This window comes from Taudactylus pleione, unplaced genomic scaffold (assembly GCF_031769625.1).
Source record: "Taudactylus pleione unplaced genomic scaffold, aTauple2 ptg000553l, whole genome shotgun sequence".
NCBI classification, from domain to species: domain Eukaryota; kingdom Metazoa; phylum Chordata; class Amphibia; order Anura; family Myobatrachidae; genus Taudactylus; species Taudactylus pleione.
In genome coordinates this window covers 14,749-32,152 of record NW_028284955.1, presented here as the reverse complement: position 1 = coordinate 32,152, position 17,404 = coordinate 14,749, and positions in this window count along the sequence as shown.

Here is a 17,404-nt window from a genome sequence, read left to right as displayed (position 1 = left end):
TCGAGGGTTAAATGACTCTTTGGGTCTTATTAATTTCTTATAAATTTGTGTAATTTTGGATGGCTTTATATGCCAATGTTGTGGATCTTCTATGACATGAATATGTTCATTAAGGATTGTATATGCATTTAAATTTGGTAGTAGTGGTGTTTTTTTGCCCACTAGATGGCTCCATTTCTCCATTATGTAGTATTGATTTTTTACTTGTCATATTGATGACAATAAGAGGCAATGTCATTAGTGGCAAAATGTTTTTTATAGTGTTACTAATGCATTTTTTATCTTTAGTTATATGTCCACGTTAGAATATGTGTATTTTATTTGAGTATTTATATGTATGTGTATTCACTTTACACTTTTTGTAAGTATCACTTTTTATACACAACAAAGTTTGTATAATCCTTTCTGTGCATGATATTTGTACGCAGATCTTATGTTTTTTACACAGTGTACATGTGCTGAGATATATACACTTTATGGATCTATTGCATTATGATAATGACTAAGTTTGTTCACGATCGCACTGTGTATGTTATTGCAGGTTGCCATGGCGCTGGGTCCCGCCCGGGTGACGTCACTTCCGGTTTTTGCGGACTTGCCGCGACCGGAAGTGCGGCTGCTGGACGGAGCTCAGGTGTGCATGGCGCCTGTTTAGTGGTGAGTAGTTATGATATAAATATGTCTGTTTGTTTGTATTGTGTTATTCTGCTGTCCTGAGGAAGGGGTGCAAGACTCCGAAAGGTCGACCTATGATTGATTAAAAGTCCCTCGGCTGAGGGTTTCACGAGTCTTATCCAGTCTCCGAGTGCTGCCTATTTTTTTGTACAGTGTGTATTGGGGGTGCTGTCCTCCTAATAAGGAAGGCACCGGAGCAAGGTGTGGGCTGTTTGTCCAAGTTACACTGCGTGAAGGATTGCCGGAGTTGTTGCTTATATATATCTATACACACACACACACACGTATAATACGAGGGCAAATAGCACCCTGCCCTCCAGGAGGGCAAAAAGCGCCCTGCCCTCACAGCCTGCGGGTGCCGTCTTCACCCGCGGGACGCAGTGTCCCGCAGGGGGAGAAATGTGCGGTGACCCAGTCACCGCCGGAGAATAGACGCCGGGTAGCATCTATTCTCCCTCTCTGCAGCGCTTGGGGGCTGCCCGGCGTGTCCGTAAGTGCCGGGCACGCCCCCAAGTATGACGAAAAGGGGACGCGTCTTATACACACACCCCCTTTTTGGGCGCGCGCACAACGTTGCCCTCTCTAGCTCCGGCACCCTGCCTGCCGCCGGAGCTAGAGTGAACACTAGGACACTAATATATATATATATATATATACACCCACACAGGACACTATAGAATTATATATATTTCTGCTGGTGCCTACCTGGTGCTGCAGTACTGTACAATAATATTGGGCAGTTTGCTGCTGGGCGCTGGCAGCCTGGCTCAGTGCTGCATTACATCTGCTGCCTGGTCTGAAGTCTGAGGCTGACGGCGCAGGGGCTAGAGACAGAGCAAAGGCTCCGTCAGCCATTTTTTTTTTTTTAACTCCATCAAGCATCCAGCTGCCTGATCGCATGGAGGGGGATCAGATATTGAAGGGCGGGCTGAGTGTGAACTGACCTGGCGTCCCGGCAGCCCAATCCACCCCCATCCACCCCCGGAATCAGTCCAGGAGGGGCGCATACATAGCACCAGGACTCAGGGAACATTGAAGACTGGAGGCGGAGCAGCAGACTGGGCCGGCCAATGACATCGCCGGCACAGGACCCAGGCAGCTGCCGCAGCCTCTAGCATTGTGAGCCATATTCAAGTAGAGGTGTAGTTTTCACCTGTCCGACTGTTCGCTTCATTCGCCTGTTTCAGAGGCGAATTTATTCCATGCTCGTCCCCGCTTTTCGCCTAATTCAATTGCAAGACAGGCGAAAACGGAAATAGGCGACTGCGGAACAGGCGAAAAATACTGAAAGAATTGGGGAAATGAGTCTGTACCCCAGAAAAAGATATATTAACCTAGGGAATCAATATAAATGTGTACTAATAGCCCTAATAAGACTATTTTGGGTACTTAAGTTGTGTAAATTGCTTGCTATTAGCGTCTTTGTAAAAGTGGTGAAGAATGGCATAAAGCTGTATTTTTTGGTGAAATTAAGTAAACCAGTCAAATTTGGGGTGCTTGAAAAGGGTGCTAGCATGTTTTTATGTCTCTAAAGTGAACTTTTAAAAAACGTGAAAAATCCACCTGCTGCATGCACCTGCAATCCCAAAAACCCCTGACCCATACTTGGGGACCCCCAAGAAGTCTATTTCGATACTTTTAATGGTTTATCCCCCCACTTTTTACATTCTCACCCCAAAAATGACATGTCTTTTTTGGGGTGTTCTTAGGTTTTTGTTTCTGTTTTTTTTGCAGATTTGTCCTTTGGTGGGCTGTCCCAAGGGGTCTGAGTTTTTTCACCACGTTTACACCCCAAAATAAAGATTTTGCATTTCTTTTCACCAGCTATTGATTGGAGAATCATTTTTGGAGAATTGTTTCCACTTAGGCGAAATTGTCCTGGAATTGAATTTGGCGAATTTTTTTTTAGGCAAATTTTTCACAAAAAAACAGGTGAATATGGCTTTTCGCCTCTAATTGAATTCCCCTCTATGTGTGTCTGTTTAGTTTGTCTTCTCCGCGGTTGGGTGGGAGGGAGCGGGTGTAATGGGTGCCGCCACTGGGATTCACCGGGTCTCAGCCTGCAATAGTGGCTTCTAAGAGAGGGAAGGCAATGCCCTCTCTCCAAGACAGCCTCAGCGGGCCGCCCATCAGGTCCTGACGCTCTTAGGCAGCTGCCTAAAGCTGCCTAATGGAAGCGCCGGCCCTGGAAGTGTCAGCTTATAAAACCTGCCACTACGTAAATAAAGCCCCTATAGTGCGAAGTTAGAGTTCAGCTGGAGACTATGGTGTACCCCTTCATGAGTGTTGGTGCAGTATTATATACATCAATTACCAGACCATATTTCAGTTTTTCGGTTATTCCAAAAAAATATATTTTTTAAAATGCTTTTTGTGCCCTGTTGTATGACACCTGACAGGAAGATCTCAACAGAAGGACAGCACTAGAGCATTTCATGGTAAAAAAATATTTTTCTAAGTTGGTTTAATTTCACTTTATTTTTCTATAAACATTTAGTTCTAATTTTAAGTTGCATAACATATCTGCAACTGCACGTTTAAATGTATTAACATGGGTGGGAGCTTTCATACTGCTAATCCTGCCACTAGCTAAAATACACTATAGGATTTGACGGCAGATAGGAACCACTTGGCCCATCTAGTCTGCCCATTTTATTTTGGTAAAAGAACCGTATATGATGCTTTAGAAACATAGACTCTAGGGAAATAGTGCACATTTATCAACAACATAAAAAATTATATTTCCATTTAAAATTCGATTCGCTGTTTACCAAACATGAAACTGGCATTTCACCTAAAAATTTTCAAAGTGTCTTTTCAAGGTCATCAAGGCAAATTTACATAATTATTGGTAGAGTTCAGTATAAATGGACTTTGTCATTGTGTAATGTCAAAATGCCAAACTATTGGAACAGTGTGGAGGGTCAAAGAGCCTGATTCATTACGGATTGCACAGCGAAAATATGCTAATGTTTGCAATCTCAGTGCCATCGCAGCCTAAAATAAGGATGACCACTTCTCCTTACTCATATCCATAATACTTTGCAAATCTGCATAATCATCGGTAGCAACGAGTACCATCAGACCCTCACGCACACTTGCACAAGGTCAGAATTTGCTAACCTCATCGCACGCAGTGAGATCCCAAGCTGCATATGCCATCGAAGTGGCATTTATGCACGCCACTGTAATGGCGTTCAAATGCACTGGCATGTCTGAGTTTTGCCGACCACCCCCCCAATCACCACTCCCAAACACTCACTCTGTTATAGGCCTGTGTAGTCACTGCGATCGCAGTCCGATCGCAGTGACATTTGCACACTGCAATGCAAACGCAACAATCGGCCGTCTTCGTGCATAATCGCAGTTGCGATCAGTAACGAATCAGGCCCAAAGTGCAAATAGGGGTGTGTTTACTTAATACAGAGTATTATCCTTTATTTCTTGCGCTGCTTATACATGAATGACTTACACCAATATTGTACCGTGTAAACCTTTTTTTTATCAGGAGACATCTGGGCATTATAGAACAGTTCTCTACTTGAAAGCAACTTCTATTACTATAATTGATGCTGCTATTATTCTGGTGCCATTTCAATTATAATCTATGTGATTCCCACTGTTGTCACATTCTCATTATTGCATATATTTTGCCACATTTTGGACTCAATTACTAAACATTATTTGTCCATATTATCTATTGTAGGCATTATTATTCTTTATAAATGATTGTCTATCTCCCCTTTAAAATACCTTGGGCTCATTTCAGCCATCTACTTAACGCAGGGGTGTATCTAGGGGTCCGAGCACCCCTGGCAAAGTAAAGGACCTGCGCCCCCCCTCCCGCTCCCCTCCTTTTTATAGGAATAATTATACTTTCTAATTATAACTTAAATATTTGCAAATAAAAACAAAATTAATCAGTTTTAAAAGAACTAAAAAACTCTTTATGAAGCTATCTGGGGCTGCTATGAATAACAGGCACACAGGAAATTAACTACTGCACAAACTTCTTACCCAGTTACCCCTCCTGCTCATCCCCCTTACTACACTATGGGTGGTATTCAATTGTTATAGTGCTCCCAATCTCCCGTCTAAAGTGACAGGAGATCGCAGGGCGCTTTTCAATTGTTGCAGTTTTTCGCGCTGATCGCGCCCAAAGTGTTCAGGTTTAGCCGTGTAAAGCAGCTTCCCCCGACCAAAGTGCTGGGCGCGACCACGAAAAGTGATGTTTGGGTGCCCAAACAGGTCACTTTTCGCACATTTCAGCTCGCAACCCGCTGGGGCTGCGAGGGGCGTAACAATTGAATACCGCCCTATAAGGACAAAGCTATCATTGGCTACCCACTCCACTTACTTGGGTTGCAGATTGCTGGCAGGTCTCTGGTGGGCTGGAAGACTGCTGGGCCCTGTCACTGGTAAGCGGGCTGCTGGGCTCCCTGGCTGGTGCTGGCTGCTGGGCTCCCTGGCTGGCAGGTTGCTTGTCTAACCAGATGCAGCATGCAGACTCAGCATAGGGAAGTAGAATCCATGTGCAGGTGGAACGCATAATTCCTTTCTACTTCCCTTCCTGTGTACACACAGCACAAGTCCACTCACCACTATACAGGCAATCATTTGTCCAGTAGCCTGTCATTTAAAGTTTGTCCCACCCCCACCATTGGACCTTATCCAATCAGCGTGGGGTGTAGTGGACGGGTGACAGAGAGGACAGAGACAGAGACAACTTCAAGTACTGTATGTAATTTATGTGTTTAACACTTTGCTGCCAGCCAATTTTATGCGTTGGGGAGGAGGATTTGTGCTATAGAAGCTGCTGCCTGTGACTAAGAGCAGACGCTGCCTCTTGCCTGTCTGCTCTAAATCAGTGATCCCCGCAGCAGCAGTACACACACGATACACAGAGCAGTCAGGGAGGAGGGAGGACGGGCTTAGGCTGCTCAGCTCCAGGACAGCGTGTCCTGTCATGCTGCAGCTACATTGTTTCACATACATGATAGAAGAACTAACCAGCCAGCTGCTGTGTGTGTGTGATAGCGCTGGATGTAGATACGCCCCTGACTTAACGATACATTAAAGAAAGTTAAGGTGCGTACACACTGGGCGATTAAAGTGGACGACTGAACGATAACGATATCGTTATCGTTCAGTCGTCCACTTTATCGTCCATGTTTAACACAAAAAAGATGAACGATGACGACGACGCGCGTTCCCGCGGGTCGTTCGTCATCCTCGTTCATCGGGCTGACATGCAGGCCAACCTGACGACCTCGTCAGGTTGCTGCATGTCAGGGAATGGGTGAGAGAGCCCGGCGCTGAACGATATCGCTAATGATATCGTTCAGCGGCTGTGCTCAATGTCATGAACGACATTGAGCACAGCCTGCCGGGGACACACTAGACGATATCGCTCAGGGAGCATATCGTCTAGTGTGTATGCACCTTTAGGCTGTAACATTATAGACCTTCTCATACACCAAGGTGTGCTGTTATGTCTCTGTTTGCTTTAGTTTCCCACTGTCCCAAAAGCATTATATTCCCGCAGCCTGTGCGTCCTGGGCTGGACATTTGTACCTGGCCTCCTGGCTGCCGAAGGGAGCTCCACTAAACTTCTTCTTCTCCGCCATACCTGCGCCTGGTCACCATAACAACGGAGACGCCTGTCTCCTTCCCTGCTACTACCGCATCACGTGATGACACTCACTAGCCAATCAGAGCACTGGCACAGTGGTGTGACGTCAGATGCCATGCAGCGTCCTGTGTGTGTTAGCGCCTGTCTCCTCATAACCTGCAGATGATGTCTCCTCCTGCCCTGGCTAGTGGCTACCTGTCAGTGCATTTTACTGTGATTGCTCTACAGAGAATATGAACTGCTTTATGTACCTTCCCACAAATACTGAGCCGGCCCTAGGCATACTAAGCAAATGCCTAGGGCGACTGAAACGCCTTGGGGCGGGGAGGCATTCCAGGGCTCTGATGCTGCCCCCACACCCTTCGCGACGCTGCCTCACCCCCTCCCCTCCCGTTGCAGCTCCGATCGGGCACTACAGTACGGTAGTCAGCCAGTCAGGTGACTGACTGTGAGCCAGGTCAGAAGAATGAGCGTCTGCATAGAAGCTCATTCTGGCTATTGGCTGCAGTAGGAGAGAAGATGGCCGCGGAGGGTATGCTGCGCATGCCCAGTCACGGCCACTCTTCCCATGTGCCTTTGCGGAGCAGAGCCATGTGTGACCTCACGGCTCTGCTCCCAGACTAACCGCCGGCGCTCCACCCGCATTGCCCAGCGCCCAGCCCTTGCCCAGCAGCATTACCTGCATCAAAAAGTAAGTGTAACCTGCGTAGGCAGGCAATGTTGGCAGAGAGGGGGGCTGAGCTGTCATATATATATATATATATATATATATATATCCCCCAAAAAAACAACAATGTCATAGATATGTGTGTGTGTATTTATATCTATCTATATATAGATAGATATACATACACACACACAAACATATCTATGATATCTTTGTTTTTTTGGGGATATATATAGATATATATCTATAGATATTTATAATATATATATATGTTGACAATGGATCAGCGGCACTCAGGAGTCTTTAAAAGTTAGTGAAGAAAAGGTGTCTTTATTTCGACGTTTCGGGGGTTAAGTGACCCCGTCTTTAGGAACCTGTGTGTGTTCCTGAAGACGGGGTCACTTGACCCCGAAACGTCGAAATAAAGACACCTTTTCTTCACTAACTTTTAAAGACTCCTGAGTGCCGCTGATCCATTGTCGACTTCATTGAGGGGAGTGATCTCTACCCTCTGAGGGCACCTGGAGCAAGGTATATACCCTGACTAGGGTTTGCAGAGTGCCGGGCCATTTGCATATTATATATATATATCTATATATATATATATAATGTATCTCAAATAGATATATATATATATATATAGATAGAGATCTCTCTCTCATCTATCTCAAATGAAGTAATTGCAGCACTCTGTGGACTTCAAGGAAATAACCACGGCACAAGGCATAGGGCCGTATTCAATCACCCGATTTTTCGGCGATATTATCGCCATCATGTAAAAATGGAGAAAACTTTCCTTCATTTTTAAAAAGGTGGAAAATGGGCAAAATCCCTATTTTTGTGTAAAAATGTGGGGATTTCTTACAGAGCCCTTTGGACAGCCCCCCCAATGATACTTTGGCAAAACATTTTTACATAAATTGCGTGCTTTGGCGAAAAATGACAGCTGAAATTTATTTATTTTTTGTGAAAAATGCATTTAATGTATTGGGACTGGTATTTTGAAGGGACATAAAGATGCGCCAAGTGTTTTAAACATCGTACGTTGCTGGCACAGGTGGTTTTTTAGTGGTTTTAAAGAACCACCTGCGCCAGCCACGTGCGATGTTTAAAACACTTGGCGCAGCCTTATGGCCCTCCGAAATACCAGACCCGATACGTTAAACACATTTTTTACGGGGAAAAAAAATTTAGACTGAAATTTCAGCGCCTGATTTTTGACAAAGTACGCAATTTACGAAATATGTTTTCGCTAAATTATCATTAGGGGGGCTGTCCAAAGGGTTCTGTAAGAAATCCCCACATTTTTACCCAAAAATAGGGATTTTGTAAATTTTTTCGCCTGCCCTAGGCTGGAGAAAAGGTTTCTCCAGTTTTTAGGTGAAAAATGTCAGTTTTTCGCAGTTTTTCACAAATCGGCCGATTCGCAAACGAAGGCGAAAACGGCCGATTTCGCCTCTGATTGAATACGGCGCTTAATGTTCGTAAAATTATGCATTGTGCTGTGGTCATTTCCTTGAAGTTCATGGAGTGCTGCGCTTCTCTGCGTTTGGGGTAAGCTTTGGTCTCTGGATGTGCACCCTTGCCGTTTATATTTTGTGGCGCCGACCTCTGTCCGTATAGTATATACATACATACATACATACAATACTGCGCACCGGCACTCCCACTATCCGTGTCATAGGGCAAGAAGCCCAATACTTGCTCTGGTGCCCTCCAAGGAGGACAGCACCCCCAAAATGTAATAGTAACAAAAGTCAGGCGGCACTCAGAGTCTCAGTAAATCCAATACCCTCACCAGAGGGATTTAATGGTCAATGGTCGACGTTTCGAGGTGATCCACCCCTTCCTCAGGACAACATAACAAAGTGAAACACATACAACAAGGCATATAAACACATAAAACAATATGCACTTACCCCACTGTACAACCATGCAACCATGGATTTACTGAGACTCTGAGTGCCACCTGACTTTTGTTACTAATATATATATATATATATATATTGTATATGTATATATGTAAATGTGTGTATATATAAAAGATAGCGAGAGCTATAATGACAAACAGCGGTAATCTTTGATTATAACTGTTTTCTCTAGAAAAGATGGCATAACCCCTTTAGCAAGCGCTAAAGGGGTTATACTTCATTGATAAATAGGGGCCTTAGATTGGTGGTGGGATTATTTGATAGGGAGACCAGTCAAAATTTTGCCTAGGGCACCAAATTGGCTAGGGCCAGCTCTATTGTGCAGCCTTAGAAAGTTTACCTTATGTACATATGCTTAGTCTGGGAGCCTCTGTCTGGTCTTTCCTTCTGTTAGAATTGCTAGATTACATGTGACAGAGCTAACAGCATCTGACATCTCCTGAGACAGATCTCCCTTGCAGCAGCAATGTCTGTAATAAATCCCTGCTGACAAAAAGTGCTAAAACTCATGGGATAGATGCCTAGTATCGTGTAGAAAGCCCTCTAGACTGGTGAAGTGCAGCAACTCGACATGACATCGATTTCACAAGTGGATGGAAGACTTCTGGAGAGATGTGACCCACTTTTTAAGGGGCCAAAAGTAATGGGACTATCAACTCAAAAGCTATTTCATAGACAGGTGTGGGCTATTCCCTCATTATTTCATTATCAATTAAGGTCTGGAGTTGATTCTAGATGTGACACTTGCATTTGGAATCAGTTGCTGTGGACTCTCAATATGAGATCCAAAGAGCTGTCACTATCAGTGAAGCAAGCCATCATTAGGCTGAAAAATCAAAACAAACCCATCAGAGAGATAGCAAAAACATTAGGTGTGGCCAAATCAACTGTTTAGAACATTCTTAAAAAGAAAGAACGCACCGGAGAGCTCAGCAACACCAAAAGACCCGGAAGACCACGGAAAACAACTGTGGTGGATGACAAAATAATTATTTCCCTGGTGAAGAAAAACCCCTTCACAACAGTTAGCCAAATCAAGAACACTCTCCAGGAGGTAGGTGTATATGTGTCAAAGTCAACAATCAAGAAAAGACTTCACAAGTGTGAATATAGAGGGTTCACCACAAGATGTAAACCATTGGTGAGCCACAAAAACAGGAAGACCAGATTAGAGTTTGCCAAACAACATCTAAAAAAGCCATTACAGTTCTGGAACAACATCCTATGGACAGATGAGACAAAGATCAACTTGTACCAGAGTGATGGGAAGAGAAGAGTATGGAGAAGGAAAGGAACTGCTCATGATCCAAAACATACCACCTCATCAGTGAAGCATGGTGGTGGTAGTGTCATGGCGTGGGCATGTATGGCTGCCAATGGAACTGGTTCCCTTGTATTTATTGATGATGTGACTGCTGCCAAAAGCAGCAGAATGAATTCTGAAGTGTTTCGGGCATTATTATATGCTCATATTCAGTCAAATGCTTCAGAACTCATTGGACGTCTCTTCACAGTGCAGATGGACAATGACCCGAAGCATACTGCAAAAGCAACCAAAGAGTTTTTTAAGGCTAAAAAGTGGAATGTTATGCAATGGCCAAGTCAATCCCCTGACCTGAATCCGATTGAGCATGCATTTCACTTGATGAAGACAAAACTGAAGGTAAAATGCCCCAAGAACAAGCAGGAACTGAAGACATTTGCAGTAGAGGCCTGACAGACCATCACCAGGGATGAAACCCATCGTCTGGTGATGTCTATGCGTTCCAGACTTCAGGCAGTAATTGCCTGCAAAGGATTTGCAACAAAGTATTAAAAGTGAAAGTTAGATTTAGGATTGTTTAGTTTGTCCCATTACTTTTGTCCCCTTAAAAAGTGGGAGGCACATATAGAACCGTTGTAATTCCTACACCATTCACCTGATTTGGATGTAATTACCCTCAAATTAAATCTGAAAGTCTGCAGTTAAAGCACATCTTGTTTGTTTCATTTCAAAGCCATTGTGGTGGTGGTGAATAGAGGCCAAAATATGAAAATTCTGTCAATGTCCCAATATTTATTCACCTGACTGTACGTCAAGAGCCCAGGTGAGGCGCTGTGTCTGGTGTCGTAGTGTTAATGGGCACTCTGGTGGGTCTTTTGCTGCCATATCTCACAGATGCTAAAGATCGCTGCATTGACCTTCTGCATTTGCGTGTCTTCTGCCAGGGGTGGATTGGCTGTTGGAGTCAGCAGGAAGATTCCCGGTGAGCCGAGGCAGCCTGCAGTGGGGCCGGACCACATTAAATTACACACGGCAGACTAAAGTGTGAGGCCAGGCATATATTACAGTCTGCAGTCATCCTGCGGGGCTGAGGGGCGGGCTGACAAATGAGGTGGGCGGAGCTAAGTGGGCCGGAAAGTGCTCTACAAAGCTCCGTACACACGGACCGATCAGCCAGCGATAACGATATCGCTGGCTGATCGTCCTGGTGTACTGGATGATCGATATCGATCATCCAGCACACCAATGACTATAGCGAGGTCCCTATAGTAACCTGCTCGATATCGAGCAGGTTGGCCAGCATGCATGGCCGATGGACGGTATCGCTATCGTCCATACGTGCCCGCACATCGCTGATCGTTGGTAGGCAAAAAATGATCGATAACGATATGAACGATATCGTTATTGTTCAAATCGTTCATTTAAATTGCTGCGCGTATACGCAGCATACGTCAGCCGGTTGTGCTGGGAGGCCACGCTGACAGATGAGCTGGGCGGCAGATGGAGCTGAGGGGTATAAAGGAAGGGTAGTGGATAGATCCCTTTCATTATTTGTACCCTGACATTAGTTACTGTCCAATGTCATTCCTTACTGCACTCAATCCACGTCACTTCCATAGTGTTCACTCTAGCTCCGGCGTGACGCAGGGCCGGAGCGAGAAGGGGGCGTGGTCATCAAAAAGGGGGCGTGTCTATAAGACGCGTCCCCTTTTCGTCACTCTTGGGGGCGTGCCCGGCACTTACGGACACGCCGGGCAGCCCCCAAGCCCTGCAGACAGAGAGAATAGATGCTGGGCGCATACGCCCGGCGTCTATTCTCCGGCGGTGACCGGGTCACCGCAAATTTCTTCACCCGCGGGACACTGCGACCCGCGGGTGAAGACGGCTCCGGCAGGCTGCTAGGGCAGGGCGCTTTTTGCCCTCCTTCTGGAGGGCAGGGCGCTTTTTGCCTTCCAGAAGGAGGGCAGGGCGCCGCGCCCCGCTAAAACAGCCTAGCGGGAACGCTACTTCCAAGTACATATATTGAAGGGGATCTAAACACTCCCATAAAGGAAAGTAAAGGAAGCGCCAGGGCACAGATCTGACAGATGGGCTGCTGGTGCTGATGATCGCAGCTGCAGCCTGCCTCTCGCTCACAGCCACATGTCTCTGTCTGTGAGTCAGAAGCCGCTTGGGCTGGGATCGTTAGCACCAGTGGCCCCTCAGTTTTGATCATTAGACCCAGCCAGATTTTAGATGGGGGCATTGGTGGTGTGTGCTCTCCTCCCCCACTCTTGCAGGGGACTTTAGTCTCACTGTCCGGCTGAGTTTCACTTTCCTCTCCCGACTACTCTGCATGATGCCCCACCCCAAGGTCCCCCACAGCTCCTCCTTTCTCCTCCGCCCCCTGCTTCCCCTCGCTGGGCTAAATAGAGGCACTCAGACGTTCCTCACCTGTGCCTCTCCACCTACCCACCCCACGTGTTCCCCTAAACCGCCACCAATGTGTGCCTCTGCCACCGTTATATGCTGTGCCTCTGCCCCTCCCCTTACAGGTATGCCTCATTCCTGTTTCCCATCCTTTGCCACATTTTCCTTCTGTCCTCCTCTATCTGTGCCTCTGATACTTCCCCCTGCTATGTCTCTGCCCCCTTTGTCATCTGTACCTCTGCAACCATCTCCATTTGTCCCTATGCTTCTTTCCCCATCTAGTACCTCTGCTACCTCATCATGTGTGCATATTCCACCTCCCCATGGCTGGTGTCTGCCATCAGAAGTGGTGCAGACCATAGAAATACAGGTGTGTACAGCACCACTTCATTCATCTAAAGGATGGCAGCTAAGCACAATGTTATGTTAATAATAATTTTATATTTCTATTTTATGTATTTTATTATTATTATTATTTTATGACCGGACAGGAAAATTAAAGGAAAGGATGGCGGTCCACAGATCAGCCATCCGGGCAGCACTGGTGTTAGTGAACAACCGGTGGCAAGCCACTTTCTAGAATATAATCATCCCCTTACATCGCTAAAATACAGAATGATAGACCACATCCCTCCACTTAAACATAGGGGTGATCTGGGCAAGATGCTGCTTAGACGGGAGGCACAGTGAATTTTAAACTCGATGTTGTCGCTCCTTGGGGCCTAAATGTAAGTATTTCGTACTCATGTTTTCTGTGACAGTTAGACTGGCTTGGACGGCTGGGTTGCAGACCAGATGGATGCCTATGGATGCAGTCTCCTGGTTCGGTCCCCATACATACTTCTGGCCAATATGTTTCTTCTGGGACTATTCCCTCATTGACATCAATGATAGTGACATGAATATGTGTTGCTTTCCTCATATGGTGTATACTACATACTATACTTTTTGATATTATATTTTTCTTTATGGCTGCTCTATCCTATTGACAGGACCCCCGGCAGGAGGCTGAGCATGGTGAAGGGGAGCACATATAAATGGTGAATACACACTTATTCTTTATTTCTGATGAAAATGTTGGTTTAAACATTGAAACGTTGACATACCAAAGGCTGCTGTTTTATTCTTTTGAGAAACCCTGAGTGCCGCAGTCAATACCTGCATACATCCTCATGTTGGAGACATGACATAATGAGAGCAGCAGGGTGAAGTATAGAATTAGAGAGAGTGCCGGTATGCACTGAAAAAAAACAGCACTTCAAATAACTATGCCAAAATGTAATTTATATATAATGCATGCTCATAAAACAGCCTCCAGTATAATTCTTCAGTCACAAATCAAAGTGCTACATGCAGAAAATAGCAGTTAATACTTAACGGACTTCATCTGCCTGGAGCCGATACAACAGCAATTGATCATGATATATAGATAGCCCGACGGCCGCTTCGGTGGCCACTGGCATATTCATCACGGGGCAAATCACAGTTAAACAATAACACACACTACTTGTTTTTAGTGCATACCGGACTTTTTCATTTATCACCTATGACTGAGCACCCATCATTCATTTGATTATTGAGTATGCAGGATTTGACTGTATCTTTATATATATCGTGGTCTGGCGCTTCAAATACCAAACCTTTAACTGCAGACGGTGCCTTCACATAAAATCCAATAAGTATGTCATAGGTGCAGCACTCATCCATAAAGAACCACTCCACTCACAGTTCGTTTCAGTGCTTTAATGCACTATCTTCAGGATGCAAAAGAAGACTAATATAGGGTTAAGGTGCATACACACAGTCAGATCTTCCTTCAGATCTGTACAATAACGATTTTAAAAATCGTTCATATCTGAAGGAAAATCTGACATATCTGACATGTTGGTCAGATGAACGATGCGCGTTCCCGCTTGTCAGATAACGATATCTGACATCTGATGTCTTTGCAGTCAGATTTGGACGATTCCATTCATTTTAATGCAGTCAGAAATCGTTCAAATCATTGGTAAAATCGTTTAATTGTTCATTTGACACATCTGACCGTGTGTATGCACCATTAGAATACCTAGCGTTCCCGCTAGGCTGTTTTAGCGGGGCGCGGCGCCCTGCCCTCCTTCTGGAGGGCAAAAAGCACCCTGCCCTAACAGCCTGCGGGAGCCGTTCTCACCCGCGGGACGCAGTGTCCCGCGGGTGGACAAACATGCGGTGACCCGGTCACCGCCGGAGAATAGACGCCGGGCGCATGCGCCCGACGTCTATTCTCCCTTTCTGCAGCGCTTGGTGACTGCCCGGCATGTCCGTAAGCGCCGGGCACGCCCCCAAGTATGACGAAAAGGGGACGCGTCTTATAGACACGCCCCCTTTTCGTAACCACGCCCCCTTTTCGGACGCGCGCGCCTTCGTCGCGCGCACAAGATTGCCCTCTCTAGCTCCGGCGCCCTGCCTGCCGCCGGAGCTAGAGGGAACACTAAATACCATAGATTATTATGGTACCATGATGGGATGGAATTTATCCTTATCTTTTCTCTGACTATTACCCTAACATACAGGTGTATTCAGGGGGTTTCCAATGCCTCACTTCTATAGAACTAAGTATTTGTGAGGTTTGTCACATACAGGAGTTCGTTGCACTGTGCCATATTTGGGCTGTGGGCTCATGCTGCTTAGCCAAGCATAAGACAAGACCAGTATTTTGCATTGCTACTAGTATCCTACAATAACACAGAGGTTGCATTATACCCAGTGCCATATTGTGTGCAATTTACTCTGCAGCTATGTTTAGCAAAGGCAAGAGTAACAACAGGCATCTGCTCACATACTGCTATCTTGCAAGTTATGTGCTGCAGGCTTAAGTGAGGAGGATTTCATACAAGATGGGCTATGTAGTAAGTATTATACTCCACCTGGCCCATCAGACAGAGCCGGTGCTAGGGCCCTCCTGAGCTTAATTTTCTCCAAGGTACTAGCCACTATTGCGGACCGCATAGCGGATCTGGCTGTAATTCCCCCTATGGGGTTATCACAGCAGGCAGTAATGTCCCCTTTGGGGTTGCCTCAACAGGTTCAGGCGATACAAGCCCCCTGTACTGCCACCATGGGTAGATGTACTTTCTAACTCGGTGCAGAGTCTGGTGGCTACATCTAATGGCTTTCACTCCATGTTGCAGGGTAAGAAGCCCCTTCCCAGTAACCCCTTTAAGCGTCCTGTGGTATCGTCACAGTCCACGCAACTTTCAGATTCTGAGGTATCATCCGATGAGGTAAAAGATGCTGATCTCTTTAAACCTGACTCCCTTCTGGAGGAGAATGAGAGTCGGTCAAAAATAATATTCCTGCTTTGGTGCGAGCTGTCAGATCCATCTTATTAATAGAAGATGACGAGCCAGCCCCTAAATCCAAGCACCCGCTGTTTAAATGGCAGAAAGGGACTTCAGCAGATTTCCCTATATCGGATCAGCTAGCTGAACACATGGCTGCAGCCTGGCAATCGGTCTGGTAAGAGGTTTCAACCACAAAAATAGCTAACTTCATGTTACCCTTTTTCTGTGGCTCATTGTGCAAAGTCAGAAACACCCCCTGTGGATTCCCATGTTACGTGTTTAATTAAAATACGTTGCCTATTCCTACAATTACTTCCTTGAACTACATAGGAAGGTGGAAGATTGCCTGAAATCGATATGCTCTCTTTAAGGGACTGTTGCCCGCCCACCCATGGCTATCACATGGGTAGCTAAACCTATAGAGAGCTGGGCTGACGCACTTGAAAACACTTTTCCCTCAGAAGCTTCTAGGAATCAGATGTCTTTTGTTGCTCACATTCGAGATGCAGCTTCCTATATTGGTGAAGCAACCTTAGATGCCAGTCTCCTAACCTCCACAGTTTTGGCCGCCTCTTTGTCTGCCTGCCGTACCCTGTGGCTGTGATCATGGAAGGCAGATGTGGATTCCAGGAAAGGCCTTGAAGGATTACCCTATAATGGGGAGATCTTGTTTGACCCATTGACAAATATCGTAACCACGTTGGTAGTATCAAAAGCGGCATTTCTGCCTTCAGCTACCTCTACTACAAGGCCTCGGACTATGGCCCTGATTCAGAGCCGGACGCTCTTTCAGAGTGCTCACTCTGAATCAGGGCCTTTTTCTTTTATTTGTGTGTGTTGGCCTCCTGGCCGCTCGCATAGCTGTGGGTGACCACCCACAGCTTTTGCGAGCGGCCAGGTGATGGTCGCGACCATCGGGCTTGTGACGAGACCCTTGAGGTAGGGTCTCATCCATCGCAAGTCCCAGTGGACTTCCTGCTCTAATAGAGCAGGAAGTCCACCTACTGACATCACTGGTGATGTCAGTAGGGCTGCCTACAAACGGCAGGTGTTCCCTTTGGAACGCCTCCGTTTGTCAAGCCAACCCCCCCTGCCCACCTCCAAAACAGGGCGAGCTGTCAATTATAATCAACAGCCGACCTGTATTGGTACCAGACCCGTAGCGACGGAGCACCCGTCATGCGCAGGGGCCAAACATCGACCCGCTTGTGAGTGCTATGCGCTCGCGAGCGGGTCTGAATCAGGCTCTAAATCTTTTTAAGTCCTTTCCTCCTCAAGGAAAGCCTAAAGGAAATCCTTTTCTAGGCATTTGGCTTCCACGAGGGCTCCCCAAAACCAGAACCAAGCAGACGCCCTGCTTCAAAACCCGAGGATAAACCCCTTAGCCTGGTGGGACGGGCCTCCCTCTAGGGGTTCCCAGAGAAGGAGGCCGACTTCTTCAGTTCGCCCAGTATTGGTGTCAAACCACCACGGATGCTTGGAGACCATGAGAGGAGTGGTCTC